Below are 19,240 nucleotides of genomic sequence, written 5' to 3'. Positions count from 1 at the left end.
CGAAATTGGACGAAGTTAGAAAGAAGGAAGTTCATTACCACTTAAATATACTGCTGAAAATTAAGGCATAAGGTATTATTATAAGTGAAAAATAGTACAGTAATCCAAATGGCTTACGGAATAATGTATTACAAAGAGAAAACTGTAAAGTAAAAGAGATTAGAGTATAATGCATCACAAAGGGAATATTCCAGAGTAGCCCCTCTAAACATTTAAACATAGAGCTAAAACTTTAAGCTGTGAAAAGACCATAAAGAAGAAACAAGAAGTTTGTATTATTGTAATACAGGGTGTTTATAAAGTCGCGAACCCATTTTGATATTTAATAACTCATAAAATAATGAAGATATAAACAAACTTATGGCATTTATTGATGGAATAATTTATATATTTTCCTTTTCAGGTTTGGATATTTTTACTTTTTAAATACCGTCTGCGCGTGTGGTTAATTTCAGATAATTTCATTTTCCTGTCTAAATATCTGTACTTTTTTAAATATGCAAACACAGAGAAATTGTAGAAGAAATTACCAAGAAGATCCTCCGTCCAAAAGCAGCATCTTGCGGTGAAAAAAGAATTTTCTAGAAACTGGAAGTATCGCAGATAAGAAACGTTCCGGACGTCCCTGCACAAGTGATTTTGATGCTGAGCGTGTCAGAGAGACATTTTTACACAATCCTAGAAGATCTGTCAGATCAGCGACAAGAGAATTGGGTATGCCAATTTCGACGGTGTACAAGGTTATTAAGAAAAAATTAAGACTGCATGCATACAAAGTTACAATTGTTCAAGTTTTGGAACCGGACGATAGGCCTAGGAAGATGGCCTTTGCAACAGATAGGCTAAGGAGGATATAAGATGATGCTGAATTTCTGAAGCGCATAATGTTCTCCGACGAAGCATCCTTTCATCTTTCTGGCATTGTTAATCGCCCTAATGTGCGCATATGGGGATCTGAAAACCCCCATAAATACCGTGAGGCACAAAGGGATTCCCCAAAGGTTAATGTGTGGTGTGGACTAATGCACGACCGAGTCATTGGGCCTTTCTTTTTTACGGAAAAGACGGTCTCATCAGTCGTATACTTAGACATGTTGGAAAACTTAGTATTTCCACAACTAGAAGAGCTTCAGCCACATGTCTTTTTGCAACAAGATGGTGCACCCGCTCATTGGGGTACCATCGTTCCTAGTTCTTTGAATGACCATTTTACAGGAAGATGGATTGGGCGAGGAGGTGCAATTCCTTGGCCACCCAGATCACCTGATATAGCGCCGCTGGACTTTTTCCTTTGGGGATTTGTAAAGGACAACGTTTACAGGAGGAGAGTGTCGAACATTGATGACCTAAAAGCCAGAATTACAACCGCAATAGCCTCTGTGGATGCCGACATGCTTGCCGGTACCTGACGGGAAATTGAATATCGACTTGATATTCTCCGTGCGACGAAGGGGGCACACGTGGAAGTTCATTGACAAGGGTCATGAAACTTTTTGAGTCTATCTAACCATTTATGTTATTAATTTTAATCTATATTTATTATTTTATGACTTATTAAACATCAAAATGGATCCGGGACATTATAAACGCCCTGTATTATCGCAAAATATTTAAATTTAAAGCAAAGAAAAATATTATTAGCTTTTAACGGCTATTAGTTTGGAAACGGCATTTTGCAACGAACCACTAAGAAGCGTTGAAGCACTTTTCAAATTGTTGCTAATAAATATCTCTCTGTATTATATTAAAAAAAAATTAAGTAATGAAGAACCTGCATGAATGAATGTAAGTCTCTCGAATTCTGAAAAAAAAAAAAAAAAAAAAAGAACGGTATCTAGACCGATCTAATTTTTAATAATGTAGTTAGTTCTCCACCCGAATGTGGATACCCGCAAGCCAGAAATTTGAATTTGTTTTATTATCTATTCCCTGTTTTGCAAAACTTTAAGGAAATTTTCATTAAAAACTCAGCGATTTTAATGCGAACAGTGGCAACACTATAAAGAACGAAACATTTTTATCTCCAGAGTGAGAGACTGTCTATTGTCATGCGTACGGGTTAGTAGTAGGTTGGATGCATACAGGTCAGATGATAGGTTAATAAAATTTATTTAATCAAAAGAAAAGCTTCACAATTCTGGAATTTTCCACAGAAATTCTCGCACAGGTGTTTACAGTATCACAGATTACAATCAGTAGTTACACTTCAAACTACTAAGTTAAACACAACGCATTAGAAAGATCGCCTAAAACGAAAGCTAACCCTGATTGCTCAGTTCAAGCAGAACTAACTATTCGCAAAAATAGCAGTACAAGCTTGGGCAGGGAACCATAATTAGAACTACGGCAAGTCATGTAAATAATGAAACAATAATTTCGATTATTATCAATTCAAATACTAATCAATAACTCAATGCATAAACTTACAAATTTAGGGGAAAAAAGTAGGACTATGCTCTTACTTATTTACACTATATACACTATGTTGCGAATGGCATCATTTCATTCTCAAAATTGTGCGAGTCAAAGACTGACGTTACGTGATGAACTGTTGTTTAATATCTTTAGAACATAGCAACGAGATGTAATTTCGTTAGTAATCAGATGTAGTCAGAAAAATGAATGATTAACGTTTCATGTAATTAAATTGTGTTTTGTTACGTGTCATACTATATTTTCCTTTTAGGAGTTGCCGAAGTAACGTCGGGCAGACGTTTTTATTGTGTTGTAAGATTCTGTACTGTGTACTGAATCTTACAACACAATACTGGTAAGCGAATAATCGCTTCAGTTCGTGATATAGCAAACAACAAGTGAGAAGGGTAAAATAGCGCTTTATTATTCCAATAAGGTGTAACAGAACTCCATCCTGGAGTTGTACAATAAAGCTGACACTCGGGCTTGAACTTAAGAGACTAAGAACTAAACTAATCTTAACTAAAAAAATATAGTCGAAGCTGTGCCTAACGTACGGCCGAGTGTAATGATATCTTAAGAGTGAGTAGCCTATAAAGGCCGGACACGTGCTAGTCAGAATCACTGGTTCTCTCTAACTAAGACAGTAGAACTTCAAGGTTAAATACTACTCCTTAAATTTGCATTCACACGTGATTCAAAAAATACGTTCTGGCCGGAAGTTGTAAGTTGAAATTAAGAAGCGATAGGAAAGGAGCTCCAACTCAAAGTTTAACTCTTAGACAAATAAACATAATCCTTACAGGGATACTTATCAAAGCTATCCTTTATTGCGAGATGCGCAACACACTATGTACTATGGCCATAATAAGGAGCTATCCTCTCGTAATGAACGACTTTAGGCTTCGAATTCGATGACAGATTCGAACTACGATGTCATTCAGCCTCTCTAGGAGTGTAAGGACCATCCCAAGGTGACTGTAGTTTAGGAGAGAATCCTTTTCGTCGACTCGGATTCCACAACCATACATTGTGTCCTTCGTTGAATCGATGTCCTGTAGCTCTCGTGTCTTCATCTTCTCCGTCGTCAGGCTGGTGGTCTTTTCTGACTTCTTCGTCGCTGCATAGGTCTGGATTAGATGATGTTTGATATCGTAACTTGACTCACGACCGGATTAAGTTGCTCGTATTTTGCTTCGACTCAGGAACAATATTAGCAGATTTCAGGGCAGGGTCTTCTAGACAGGGCATCGTCATTTCCACGTGATGATCCTGTCCGATGACGAATAATTATGTCATATCCCTGGAGTCGCTGTATCCGCCTGGTTATTTGACCTTCTGGGTTTTTGCAATTTTCAACGATGGATGGTCTATGCGGAGCAGGAAATTTCTGTCGTAGAGATAATGATGGAAAAGTTCTACGACTTTTACTATGCCAAGCAACTCCTTCTTGGTGACACACTAATTCCTTTCCAGTTTAGATAGATACTTGCTCCAGTAGGCCACAACACGTTCCTGGCCGTTTATTTCTTGGTACAAGATAGCAACGACACTCTCATTGCTCGTATTTGTGTCAAAAATAAATGGCTTGTCAAGCTGAGGATACGTCAGTATTGGAGCAGATGTTAAAGCTTCCTACAAATTGTTGAATGCGACCTCACTTTTGTCCGCAAAATCTTTTGCTTGGTCTATGTCAGCTTAGAAGGGATCTTGCGATGGAAGAAAGGCCTTTCATGAATGTCCTATAGTAGGTGCAAAGCCCCAGAAAATTCCTCAACTGATGCGCATTTTCAAAGCGTCTCCAGTCCTTAACTGCTGACACTTTTTTTGGATCTGTACACACACATTTGGCAGAGATGGCATGTACGAGGTAAGTTACTTCCTATCTGAATAGTTTACATTTAGCGGGACTGAGCTTTAGAGTGGCTTCTTTCAATTTCCGAAGCACCCGTCTAAGATTTTCTGGATGTTCTTAAAAACTCGTCCCGATAATGATGATGTTACTGTCTTGTCCATGCTACATGGAATAATGGTTGCCAGAGCCTCAATTTCTTTAAGATGTCAGCTTCTCTGATAACTGCAGAAACTCTGTAATAGATTTTTTGTTTCTACGGCAGAAACTCTCTTTTCTGTTTGTACTTTGACGGAAGAAACTTTTTCTTCAGTTTGTCCAACTTTATTTTCAGCAGTGTCTATTCTGCCTTCCATAGCCATTAAACTTGTTTCTATTACGGGTAATCTATCTTTTCATTTCCTCTTAACCTGCTTCAGTCTTTTTCTGACTTGCTTCCAGCTTTTCTTTAATGGATTGTTGGCGCGCTTTTATCTCTTTTTTAACAAAGTTGGCTGTCCCTTCCATCTTTTTTTGAAATACAGCAATGGCAGTCACGAGCTGTCTTATAGTTGCTTATCCATCGCTCTTGTCACTGTCATTCAATCCCACTTCTGACACCAAAAATGTTGCCTGCGTAAGGATTCGTAATAGACTGAATGCACACAGGTCCGATGATAGGTAAATAAATTTTTTTAAATCAAAATAAACACTTCAAAATTCTGGAATTTTCCACAGAAATTCTCGTACAGGTGTTCCCAGTATCACAGATTACAATCAGTAGTTACACTTCAAATTACTAAGATTGTTAAACCCAAAGCAATACAAAGAGCACCTAAAGATATCTAACCCGGATATCTCAGTTCACGCGGAAGTAACAATTCTCAAAAATAGCAACAACAACCAACTGACTAAGGGCAGATGCCCTCTCTCTCCAGTCTTTTATGGTTTTCAATCGAACGCCAAGGTATTTCTAGCACTTTCTGCTTTTCGAAATTATTGCAAAGCAATGTGAGTTTGGAATTACGGTTACAGCTTACATAGCGGCAATTACATTTATTCAGTTTCAATACCTGTTACGGTGATACAAGAACCGGACCAAATGTCTCCAAATGGTACCTAAATTTGGCGATTTCTCGCCAAATTACCGAGATATCCATTTACACAATGTGAAACGCAGCTGCCCCTGTATTCTCACTTTTCCAGCATAGCTTTTTTCTTTAGATTTTTCGTGTTACAAAAGAAATACAATAGTTTCACTTACAGTTCTACTAAAATTACCTATCTAAGTACAAAATTCGTAACAACATTTTTAGCCCAAAAGGGTGTTAGCCGAAATGCTCTCGAAACGTGTATGTATGTGTAAATGAAAAAACAAACGTCTCTTTGGTCGTAATATAAAAACTCAAAGCTTTCAGACTATTTTTTAATTAATTTCATTTTTTTCAAAATAACTAGATGTGTAACCTCTGTGCTGTTTGTATTGAAATGCAGAAAGTTTCCGAAGAAAAACTGGCTCGTATTTGCCCAGTAAAATAGAAAATACCATGTAGCCAGAGTATTCCGGGATAAGAATAGACTGTATGCCTACAACTTAGAAATGAATTTCAGTTTGCACAAATTTCAAACGGACGTCTTTATATAGAGATGCAGCAAATAGTAGTTGGGAAAATTGTATGCTTTTATCTATTCTGCCGCTGTTCGGGTGTTTTCAAAAGCGATTGGGATAGTGTTTGATTCTCCTGGCTGTTGTATCGTTAGACTGGTGTACAAACCCGCAGAAGGCAATCATTATCCAAAGTTCATAGTATCTGTGAAGCAAAGGACAGAATACAAGGCGAGTCAAAGTAGAGAGCGAGTAAAATGTACTCTTGAGTCTTTTTTGTGAGGGATGATAGATGAGATACCGTCGGTCCCTCCTCGGAGTATTATTCATTAAAACTGGGGAGGAGTTTAATAATTAATGCGGACAGACTACACCTATACTACCAATGGTGAATAACTGGTATCCCGCCAGGTGTTAAAAGCGTGTCTTTCAAAACGATGTAATTGAAATTAATTATAAACACTCTCTTGACTATTTCTCCGAATAAGCAATGTATTTCAGTAAATATCGGTTTTAACGAAAGTTCCCCGCCACCGCAAATAACATCTGCAGAACACAGTTCGCGTGTTTAATTATATTTTGTCAAATGATTTTTGGCATTTGAAAGAAAGAGACTTGCTTTGTATCTGGTGGGATTCCCGTAGTATTTTCCACAAAGAGTGTCTGAGAAAAGGTAAAAACCTCGGCAGTAAGATGTACAGCGAAATGCTGGCCTTGTTGACGCTGCTATCAAGGAAAAACGTCGAACTTAATTCCGGCCCTAAAAGGTAATGTTCCATCAAGATAATCCAAGACCACACGTGTCTTGCCGACATTCATCAGCCGGACTTTGTACGAACTCGAAAGGAGATCGAACGAGATTCTGTACGGAGATCTTTTGCCACACCCACCACATAGCATCGACATCGCTCTTTTGGAATTCTTCCTTTTTTCATACCTGCAGCTACGTCTTGCTGGGGATGTCTTCCAATCTGCAAAGGACGTGTCCGAATTGAGGTTGATTCTTTGAACTCGGTTTTTCACCAAGTTTCTGGGACGAAGGCTTTCAAAAACTGCCAAAATGTCGGCAGAAAATCATAGACTTGGGTGGTGGTTACAACTCGCACTAAAGTCGCTGATTTCATGTTTTTTTTCTAACTTTATTAAGAATGTGTTTTGCGGAAAACTTTCGTTCCAACCAGATATCTGTTAACTACGCGAATTGGACTGAATTTACGTGAAACAAGCAAATAGAACTCAGCAGTATGTTCACTTAGAAATTTAATAATCCTAAACTCCGAAAGAATTCATCTTTTGAAAAATATACTATACTATACTATGTTATGCTATACCATATTATACTATACTATATGATGCTATGCTATACTATATACTGTACTATACTAAACTATATTATGCTATGCTATACTATACTATAATATACTATGAAAATAGGTACACTGCTCCCAATATATACAACTTATTAGAATGCAGTAGCTGCTTATTCATCTTATTTACTTAGTTGCCGGTCAACCACAGGATTGAGGCCATTCTAGAAACATAAAAATCCAAAAGAAAAATTACTTTTTTCGTCTTTTCAGATTTGGCAGCCAGAATCTCAGCCAGTGAAGAAATGACATCCAGATCCAGTTTCATATTCTTTGCTCGCATTTTCATTTGCTTATTTTGATCGAGTATTCGTAACATCAGGCGAGAAGATGCTTTATACTTGGATTGTGTGTCGAGTATTAACTGCTGTCTATCTTTTAGAGCTGCGATTTGCTGTGCTTGGGAAAGCTGAACGGCATGTTCAGACACTACCTCTGTGTGTTGGCTGAGTGCTGAAAGAAGGCTGTAAAATTAAATGAAAATAAAAATTCATATAATCATAATAAATGCTAAACTTATAATAATAATGAAAACTAAAAACAACAAATGCGAAATTTGTAATTCACTGCTCGTCGAAAAGCTTAACAAGATAGTATATGCACTTGAGACACGATCTTTCTGACTAAGCTATACTAACAGTTCAAAACAAAAGTAGCTAAGCCCATTATTTCTTTGTAGAGACATTAGGTATTTCTTGAATCAGGAGAGAGGAAAAATGAGCAACGCCTTCGCCGGGAATCGAACCACGGACCTCTGAAATACGCGCCCAACTTGCAGACCACCACACTACGAAGGCATGCTAAGAAGGCGGGAGAAATACCTTAGATCTTTATATTTTGATATTACACTTACATTTTAACTTACAACTTTCTTAAATAAAATGCGGCGGTTTAGGAACATTGAAAACTGTGGAAGGTGTGGAAAGTTTTGTAAAAATAAATTTTTATATGGTTTTCATATGGTAAAATCACCAGTTACCAAAGTATTTTTAGAAACACAACGAATCGTCACTTAACAAGTAAAAGTTAGGAACGAATATATTAAATTAAACTTTTACAGACTTATATTTAAGAATTTCTAGGAAAAATTAAGAAACTATTCTAAAATAGAAGCTGTTTTTTTCAGCTGTGTATGTTTCCATCCTCTGTAAAATAGCACATGTCACTAAACTTGTAACTTTCATTTTTGGTTTTGAGTTGCTCATTAAACTGAAAGTTAAAAAAAGTACGGAATGATTTGTTTTTGACTAACATAAGTATAATGATCATCGTACTAATTAAAATTGTTATCCTAAGGCAATCACATGAAAAGATAGACATTGCTTCTTTGTGATCAGAATATTATATTTATGTATTAGTTTTAGGGAAAAAAAAACCTGTCACGAGATATTTTAACACCCTCGTACTTTTTTTATTACTTATCTAGTTAATCATCAAAAGTCAATCTTGTAATTATCAAAGTCTATATTAAAGTGCCAAATTAAATCTTTGGAAATCAAATATTAACAAGATGATACTGATAAAAAGAAGTTACTGGTAAGTATATAAGGTATTTCTCCCGCCTTCGTAGTATAGTGGTCAGCACGCTCTGCGCATATTCGAGAGGTTTGAGTTCCGGGAAAAGCGTTGCTCATTTTTCATCTCTCCTGCTTTCAAAAAATACATAATGACTCTGTACTGGCGCCTGAACTAAAAAGGGGGGGATGATGATGCTTCACCACCAGGATTTGGCGATTGGTTTCCCTAAAACTCCAGTCGCCCTAAAAGGGGAAGTATATAAGGTATTTATCTCATCTTCTTAGCATGCCGTCGTAGTGTAGTGGTCAGCACGCTTGGCACGTATTTGAGAGGTCCATGGTTCGAGTCCCGGAGAAGGCGTTGCTCATTTTTCAATTCACTCTTCTTCACATTAATGCTTTTGTCACTTAAAGGTAAAGGAGGTGAGGAGAGGAAGCAAAATTGCTCAGCGACAAGTCTCCCTCGAAAACATGTCGACTGATGGCATTTCATCTACACAAGGCAATTTTATTTCGAAGTTCCTTTGAGCTACTAAGCCAATCAAAGGCGATTTTATTTTTAAGTTCCTTTGAGCTACTAAGCCAATGAAAGGAGTCAAAGCTTAAGAAGTGTTTGTATCCAATAGGAGACCTTCATCAGTCTCACAGCAAAAGCAATAATTTACAAAGTTTTCAATGGCTTCATTTTTCCTACCTTAATTTTTAGCCATAACAAACAGCAAGCTTAGTAGCAGATAGAAAGTAACAGTGAAAGAAATGTCAATAAAAATGAAAAATACAAAAAAATAAATAAAAATCACGAATTTAAAAAGTAAAATTAATAAAGGGGCAATGCGATAAAAATTCTGAACATGAAGGAGGCTTTGATTAATCTGCAGATATTGATGGTTCAGAAGAACCGAATTCTGAGATCGATTCAGAAAGAAGCGATTGATAGTGTAGCTACTGATAACTATATATTTATTGCTAGTATTCATAGAACCGTATTGCTATAAAAGTTTTTATGATACGCGTGAGGAAATATCCTAGTCACCTTTATGTGTTGTCGTGGTGTAACTGAAGTACATCCAGTTAGCAGGTGGAAGTCTGTCCTTCGAATACCGGCAAGGCCGCAGTTGCTTTTTCATGTTTCCCGGCTCTAAAAGCCTAATAGTCTTTACAATATGATAAACTAAAATGTGAAACTATATCGAGCTAAAATGTGATAATTCGACATCATCTGCATTTGGTCGACCTGGTCTCTTGACTCTCTACATTTATCCTTCACATGGGAGTAATATAAAGATTTACCTTATTTTTCCGTACTTGCTTTTTTGTTATAAGTGGTTTATACTCTCACAGAAATTGTTGAAATTTAGCTGAATAATTTCTGGCAACACTGCTCAGTATCTCGATGCATAAACCACTTATATAAGGAAACCGATTCCTTATTTGCATGACTATTGTTTAGCTACGTGCGATCCGATGACCGTTTTTCCGGAAGAAAATCCGCAATCTCTATGTGCAACAATTTTATCTCTGGCGGACTCAGAAACATGCTTGAAAGTGAATGAATGAATGCTTGCTCGTATTTTTCTACGAGGAATACTCAAGCTGCACGTACGAAAAAAATCTCACGAGAGAACAATTTGCGCCATTCAAATCGGCAATCTTTCCTCCCTTTATATATGGATTGTAAAAAGCACTGCAGTCGCCCGCTGAAATCGTAATCATTTGCATATTCCATTGTGATATACACATGATGCAAGTTTCATGTTGTTTGGGTGTTTCCTTCATGGTGTTTCCATTATGAATGGCCAGCAGTTTATTAAAAAAGTTATCAATGAAACACAAGGAAACACTAGTGAATAGTGCTGAAAACTGCTCGTGCATTCATGGGCTACGATCGGCTCTTTACAACTTTTACTTCAGCATGAATAAGTAACTATTTTTTAATATAAATTAATTTTAATGCCTTCATTGTACGAACATGCGAGTTGTATGATACATTAAAAATATTAAGTAACAAGAAATAGCTCAAGGAAATGATGGAGTAGCAGAAAATTCTCAAAATCGCATAGATATAAGTTTGTCAAAAGTGTTGCAAATTTGCGAAAGTTTGCACCATCTGGAAACACTGCTACTCGGTGGAAGATACTTTGTTTGAATCCCAGGGAAAGCAGATTTGATTTTTCCTATTTTCTCGCTCCGAAAGCCTAATAATCTCTTCAGATATATTTTCGCAATTTATGTCAATTATTTAATTTTCTCAGAAAATGTTACCTTTCATACTTGTAGAGAATTTCTTCACGCTTTTGTTTTAGAGCTTCATCAAATTGTCTTTCTTTAGAAGCGAGTTCTTCTTCAAGCACCTGTATCTTCTTTAATAGCTGATCCCTTTCAAATTTTTCATTTTCTGTTAGTAACAATTTTGTTTCTATAAATAAAGAAAGCAAACCCTTTTAATATACTAATTCGATCTGCGAAAATGTATAAAAACAAGAAGAAGAATTGAAGCATTAATGTCTCAATGCAATAAATAATTTAAATGTTAAAGCTTAAACATTTTTATTCAAGAAATTTATGTTTAAAAAACATTTTCATTTCATTAAAATGTCTTAGAACGCAATGTCAATTAAGTGTTTTGAGTTCTGCAAATACTTAGTAATATCTATGCTATAAAATGTCTTCAAAATTAAATTTCAAATTATTTTCTTTTATATAGGAATATTTATTTAGGGGCTAAAGTATTTTTATGTATATATTAATATAACAGCTTCTTAAACTGAAATGCAGAAGTTGGTTTTAAAGTAACTTGTTAACTGTTTATATCAGACTAAAGTTTCACTGCACGAGAGTGAGTATTATTCTTATTGAATTTTAATTTGGTGATGATGAAAGTTTTGGTGTAGTGTGAAACCTGGTTCCTTACCAAAAGAGAAAACGGGCCGTCTGTTAAACTTTAATGGGTGCTTTCATTGAGCTTAACAAAACAGATGAACAGGATATGTCAACCTATGACGTGTGAGAAATAAGCATAACATAAAGAAGATTGGAGTTGGTTAACTTGACTGGTATGACATCAGGTGCTTGGCTGGTTATGATTCCATACGATACTTCATATAAATGGTATCTGGAACATTCATCTACCTATTCCCATTGTAATATTCGACAGATCCTTTCCACATCAGGGTTCTGTACGTCAGATCGCCCTATCACGCTGAAGAGAATTGCGGCTACTAGCCACGTCGATAACCAGGATGTCGACAGGACACACAGTCTTCTCACATACACAAAGACACAGAGAGAGCGAGAGAGATACGACTTCTTGTCTTCCAACACAGAACTGTTACAGCGTTTAACTTAATGCATCTTCAGCGAGAATGCAAATTTCATAAAATTTTTAAAGTTTAGTATATGTTACATTCATGTAATAAATCTAGTTAGTTTTAGTAGCAACTAGGTGATATCAATAAAAACGTCTTTTTGTCAATTTGTAAATAACGCACATTTAGTGGTAATTATTAAAAGTTTCCCCGGTTAATTTAATAAAAGTATATTTTTGAATATTTATTTAATTATTTCTTACATAAATTAATTTTTATATACAAGTATCTTCTTTATATATATACTAGAAAGCCCGGCGGTCATACGAAATGACCGCTGTTCTAGATATTATAAATTATAATTAAAATTATTTGTGCAAAGGTGTCTGCTAATTCAAACTGAATTACCCAGGGCAGGTGGCGACGACGCCCCTTTGCTTACTGCCCCACGGGGTTTCCCCCTTCTACTTCCTTAATTGCTTAAAGTAGAGTGCAATGAAGGAAACCACTGGTGGTACATTTCTTAAGAGCCACCGCTAGCTCAATCAATAAAGGTGATTTAAATAATAAAATGTTAATTCACATGTCAAAGATCTCTTTGTGAGCAACAATTTTTGTGTAGATCTTTCCGTCATTTTTAAGCTCGCGTTGCAGAGGACTAGCCATTATTTTTAATTTTACGTCCGTTCTTTCACGAACTCGTGAACAGACAACATAAAGTTGACCGTGTCCAAATGCAGGCTCAGGTAAAAGAATGCCAACACGCTTAAGCGTTTGGCCCTGATACTTATATGGATGGTCATAGCAAAGGCAAGTTTTACAGGAAATTGTTTACGTCTCAATTGAGACGGCAATCCTGTGCCATGGCAACTTCATCCCATTGGCTAGTACAGTTACGCAAGCAACCAATAAACTATCGATGACAAACGGACACTTATGCCGCATACATCTTTGGGGTGAAGTAACATCATCTCCTCCGAAACGGCTGGCTCCCGGGCTTAGCGAAGCACACCGTTGGATTCCGAAGGTCCATGGCATGCCAATTTGACCATTCGCGTCTTCGTGAGACTTTAATTAGCCGAGATATTAATGGCCCTGAGACTTATATGGATGGTCATAGCAAAGGCAAGTTTTACAGGAAATTGTCTACGTCTCAATTGAGACGGCAATCCTGTGCCGTGGCAACTTCATCCCATTGGCTAGTACAGTTACGCAAGCAACCAATAAACTATCGGTGACAAACGGACACTTATGCCGCATACATCTATGGGGTGAAGTAACATCATCTCCTCCGAAACGGCTGGCTCCCGGGCTTAGCGAAGCACACCGTTGGATTCCGTAGGTCCGTGGCATGCCATTTTGACCATTCGCGTCTTCGTGGGACTTTAATTAGCCGAGATATTAATTAAAAACTAATTTTCCCCTACGTTTTCCCTACATTTTCCACTTTCTTTCTTGGGTTTTCCCTATTAGAGGGATTTGGTTACGTGCCAAATTATTTTTCTCGAATATCTACGGAACGGCGTCGAGTTGAAATTCGAAACGCGTATTCTCGGATTCCAAAAAATTCTCCGAATCCATTGATACCGTTCTCATCTTCGTACGACTTTAATTAGCCGAGATATTAATTAAAAACTGCGGAAACGTTAATTTTCGCACTCATTTTTCGGAGTGGCAACAATAAACTATCGGCGACACACACTTTAGCCGCTTATGAAGCATTCTTCTTGAAGTGTTGGATTAAAATGCTATAGCATTCTTCTTGAAGTGTTGGTTTAAAATGCTATACAGTGTCTCACAAAAGTGATGGGACACTTGTGCTTTACAAAAGGAAACTGTAATAAAATAAATTAAAAAAAACATGTAAAAATTTTTTGTGGGTGTGTTTCATACTTAAATTTAGTAACAATTATTACATAACATACATTTTCTCAAAATATTAAAATAGTAATTTAATAAAAATACAATTGTTTAAAACGGAGCAAAAAGTGGCTCACATAAGTGATGGAGCACCATTAGATACTACTACGTACTACAATAAAAATATTTTGTGGGGTTTTTATTTTTACTCAAAAGCAATTGGCAATAATTTATAAAATCGTCTGCAGTATTTCTCTCCAGTTTGTTTTGGAATTTTTGTGTTTTTTAGCTCTCTGCAGCCATGAATGTTAAACGAAAAGAAACTTTGCCTGAAATTCGAAAATTAGTTATTAATTTGCATATTGAACGTAGAAAATCTATTAGAGAAACTGCTGAAACAGTTAACTTGAGTCGTTCAACAGTTTTCAATATCATTAAACGATATAAAAAGAATCGTATGATTCAGGATAAAAGAAGACCTGACCGACCATCAAAGCTATCCAATGGAATAAAGCAAATTATCGTTCAAAAAATCCAAGAATGAGTGCTCCTAAAGTTGCTGCTGATTTACAAGCATTATATGGAGTAATCCTTAATCCTGAGACTATTAGAAGAGTAATTCGATCTGCTGGATATCACGGTAGAGCAGCCAGGAAAAAATTCTTCGTAAGTGAAAAGAATAGAAATCTCAGACTGGCTTTCGCAAAATCCAAGATAAATAAGAATTCTGATTACTGGAATGAAGTTATATTTGCTGATGAGAGTAAATTTAATATATTTGGTTCTGGCGGTAGAATCTTGATGTGGAGAAAACCCAGGGAAGAATTTCGCAAACAGAATTTGGTGCCAACAGTAAAACATGGTGGAGGAGGAGTTATGGTATGGGAGTGTATGTCGTCCACTGGAGTTGGTAATCTTGTTTTTATTGACAGTATAATGGATCAGTACAAGTATATTGACATTTTAAATCAAAAATTGAAATCTTCAGCACGAAAATTGAACCTTTATAACGATTTTAAATTCTACCGGGACAATGACTCCAAGCACACTGCTTTGAACGTTAGACTCTGGCTGCTGTACAACTGTCCTGAAATAATAAAAACACCGCCACAATCTCCAGACTTAAACCCCATAGAGAATATTTGCCAAAAATTGGAATCAAGAATTCGCAAACACACCATTTCTTCAAAACAACAATTAAAATCGGCGCTTCAAGAAGAATGGGGTAAAATCACTCCAGAAATCGCAAAAAAAATTAGTCGAATCCATCCCAAGAAGATTAAATCATGTTTTAAAAGTAAAAGGAAATCCAACAAAATATTAAAACCTTTTAAAAAGTAAAATTTTTGGATAAATATTTGATGGAAAAGTAAGTGTCCCATCACTTATGTGAGCCATTTTTTTTGCTCCGTACTAAACAATTACACTTTTATTAAATTAATATTTTAATATTTTGAGAAAATGTATGTTATGTAATAATTGCTACTAAATTTAAGTATGAAACACGCCCACAAAAAATTTTTACATGTTTTTTTAATTTATTTTACTACAGTTTCCTTTTGTAAAGCACAAGTGTCCCATCACTTTTGTGAGACACTGTATCTTGTATCAAGTTTAAAAGAGTTGTCATTTTAATAGAAATTATAGCAGCTATTTATCTTATCTTAAAATAGTTGCAAATGAACTACAAGGTAATCTCGAGTGAGACGTCTAGTTTTTGTAAGTCGAATAAATTTTAATCCTCCTGACTATTTCGCTGCATTATTTGTTTCAAGGCCTGGTGGATAACATATTTTTAATGCCTTTTTTAATTCAGCCTAGTGACTGATTATTCCTTCGCTTTTTATGAACAGTTTTGTGTTCATCCTATGTTTCTCAAACTTTTAAAATTATTTTGTAAGCGAATTCAGGCTATTATTACTTTGACAGATGCACGATGTTCCATATATTATAAACGTATGTAATAGATGGTAAGCAACTTCCTTGACTAGGTTTCTTTTAAAGTTCTTAAGTGAGTTCTTAAAGACTTCGAATTCTTACAATATCGTAGCTTTATATTAACTGTTAGTCTTTTGCTGGTTTGCTGGAGATCTTCTCCTTCTTCGCGTCAATTTGCTCCGAAAAATAATAATAATTGTCTCTTGTAAATAACTGACAATTTTTTCCCCGTTTTCGATTTCAGCATGTCAATACAGAGGCGTTTCGCACATTTTTAAGGGCATTTTTACTTTGTTGTATTTTTATTTTGTTCTTTGAATTTTTTTAAACTGAAAATATGTTTTTGAAGGTATAAATTATCGTCTGCTACTTGACAGTTTTGTTTTCAAGCAAAATGTCGTTTTTAAACAAGCAATATATGGAAGGCTATGTTTGGCTTCTTTCCGAAGAAAATTATTCGTTTCTAGTTATTACAATATTGTGAAAGCTATGATTTTTCGATATATAAAGCTACGATAGGTACACTCCTTAAGAAAGGAAAAAACGTCCGTCTGACTCCGAGGAGAAAAAATATTCCAAACACATATTCAAGGAAAAAAAAAGAGTATTTCGAATATTGCAAAGGTAAGATCCTTGTAGAGACAATAGGTTATTTCGAAACAGAAGATGTGAAAAATGAGCAATGCCTTCGCCGAGACTCGAACTACGGACCTCTCGAATACGCGTTGAGTGTGCTGACCACTACAGCACGAAGTCATGCTAAGAAGGCGGAAGAAATACCTTGTATCTTTAATGTTAAAAGAAAATTCGCCAAGTCAAAAGAGAGTTACAAAATCGTTAAAAATGCTCAGTGTCATGTGAAAGCAAAGCAATTAATGTCTATTTGAGTCTGAAAGGTCGAAAAAATACAATGTGCATCGTCTTTCTACACGAAATATCACCGAACGCAGAACGCGTTGCATGACAGATGAATCTTGGATGTATTTAAATGATACAAAGAAAACAAATCCATTTATCATCATCAAAGAGAAGAAAAAAATCTTAAAAATGGTCCATAGAATCTAAGAAATATTTTTCGAAGAGATTTATGATTGTTGTTGGTTTTTCATTTCACGACAAACAAAAATAAAAGAGAGTGGGGAAACTTTTTAAGGTCAACTCCACATATTATCAGAAACATATTCAAATACGAAATACCTTCTCTTTACTAACAGTGCCATCAATTAGTTGAACTGCATCAAGAGAAAGCAAGCAGCCACACGTCAATATACACTGTTAATTTCCTTCAAAAAATGAAACAAGAAACGGGTATCAAAGTTATACCTTTCACCGATATCCCTACTAAATTACCCGATAATTATCTCATGGATATTTGCGCTTCTGGACGTTTAAATAGTGGATTTTCCTAAGGTTGATTTACAACACTCCTTGGACTTTGGAAAGGTGTTGACACAAGAGAAGTGATAAAAAATAATTCTTCCGATACTATAAAGGCTTTATTGTCTTGGGAATTACGATGTAGAAAGTTAGTGAAGAATAAGGGTTATCAAATAAGAGCATTTTAAACACAAAACGTTTAGGTGAAATATTTCTGTCAATATAAGGTGTGCCAAATAAGACCTACTAATGTTAAATGCGGATAACTCTTGTAATAATAATTTATTTTGATTCATTTTTTATGCATTAAATATATTTTATGGAAATTATGTGTGAAATATGACACCAGACAAATGTCTATCATTTTTCTCGATACAGAGATTGGCTCTTTTTAACGCGTTTCCCATTACACCACGTAATATTTCTGGTTGAAGGCTCAGTATTTCGTCTCAAATATTCTGCTACAGCTGTCTAATAGTCTCTGGTTTATTAAGACACATTTTGTTGTTTAAACATTTTCAATTATTGTTCTGTAAGAAGCTCCGGAAATCGTTTCCGGCGTTCCATCCTCATTCTCGAAGAAATATTAGCTGATAACTCTATTGGCCATAACACCGCACCAAAGAGTACACTTGAATTAAAATATTGCCGATATTTAGGCTGCGTGATAACAATTGATCGTTGACAAGAATAGAAAAACTCGATAATTTTAACGTGTTGTTTTATACTGTATGGCTCCATAATAAATTTCCAAGAATTCAATTATAACCTACAAAAAGAAAAATTAATTATATCAAAAATAAAAGCGTTATTTGTGTTTAACATTGGTAAGTCTTTATTTGGCTACAATGAAAATCGTCTAAAAAGTGTACGAGTAACCTCTGTATGGTCGTTTCTTCAGTCCTCATACCTGCCCCCCGATTATGCTTATGAGTAAAGTAACTATAAGTGTGAAAAAATGTATGCGTGTACTAGCAATTAACAACGAAATTGGCAACGCAGTGAGGCAGCAATATTAACTATCATACGTATGTGAAACGACGAGTCTAAAACTGAACACATAAAAATTCATTATAGTTACCGTTCATAATTGCACATTTTAAATAATCAATGACTCCGTAGAGACATTAGGTTAATTGGAAGCAGGCAAGATGTAAAATGAGCAATCGCCTTTGCCGGGAATCGTACCACGGACCTCTGGAATACCGTCCCAGCGTGCAGAAACACTGCACCACGAAGGAACGCTAGGGAGGCGAGAAAAATACCTTATATACTCCCCCTTTTAAAGGGCGAATGGGGTTTTTAGGGGACCCAATCGCCAAATCCTGGGTGAGGAGAATTATCATCCAGCACCCTTTTAGTTCGGGTGCCACTGTAGAGACATTAGGTAGTTTTTGGAAGCAGGAGAATTGAAAAATTAGCAACGCTTTCCCCGGGAATCGAACCGCGGACCTCTCATTTACCAGCTGAGCATGCCGACTACTACACCACGAAGGCAGGCTAGGAAGGCGGGGGAAATACCTTATAATTCACGTGATAATTTTTTGTAAATAATTCACTTTAACTTTATTAGCCAGTTACTATTAATATAAATCAATTAATAGACTGATTACACACGAATAAATTAATATGATAGTCAATTTTTGCTTCATATTTGGAGCAGTAGTTTAGTTGGAATGAGAGTGACAGAGATAAAGAAAGAAATAGTTTTACGGCATATGATATAATATATTATAAGTAATTATTAAGCTGTCTTAGTTTGATTGCTTAAATCGAAATAATAAATTTTTATTATTCGGTAGCTAAATGAAGATTCTACACCTGATTCAAATTTTAGTTAAAGTGTTTAAAAGAATGCTTCTAAGATTTTTATAAAATTATATTTATTATTCGATCTACAATTTAAAAAAAAATGAATTCTAATATATGTTAACTAATGCATCTGTAGAGATATTAGGCATTTTTGAAGCAAGATGGCGTGGAAAATGAGCAATGCCCTCCCCGGGACTCGAATCTGGACCTCT

The sequence above is a fragment of the Stegodyphus dumicola genome, chromosome 7 (genome assembly GCF_044657685.1).
Source record: "Stegodyphus dumicola isolate Sdum_Otavi_A_Nest chromosome 7, ASM4465768v1".
Lineage (NCBI taxonomy): Eukaryota > Metazoa > Arthropoda > Arachnida > Araneae > Eresidae > Stegodyphus > Stegodyphus dumicola.
This window is presented reverse-complemented; position numbering follows the sequence as displayed.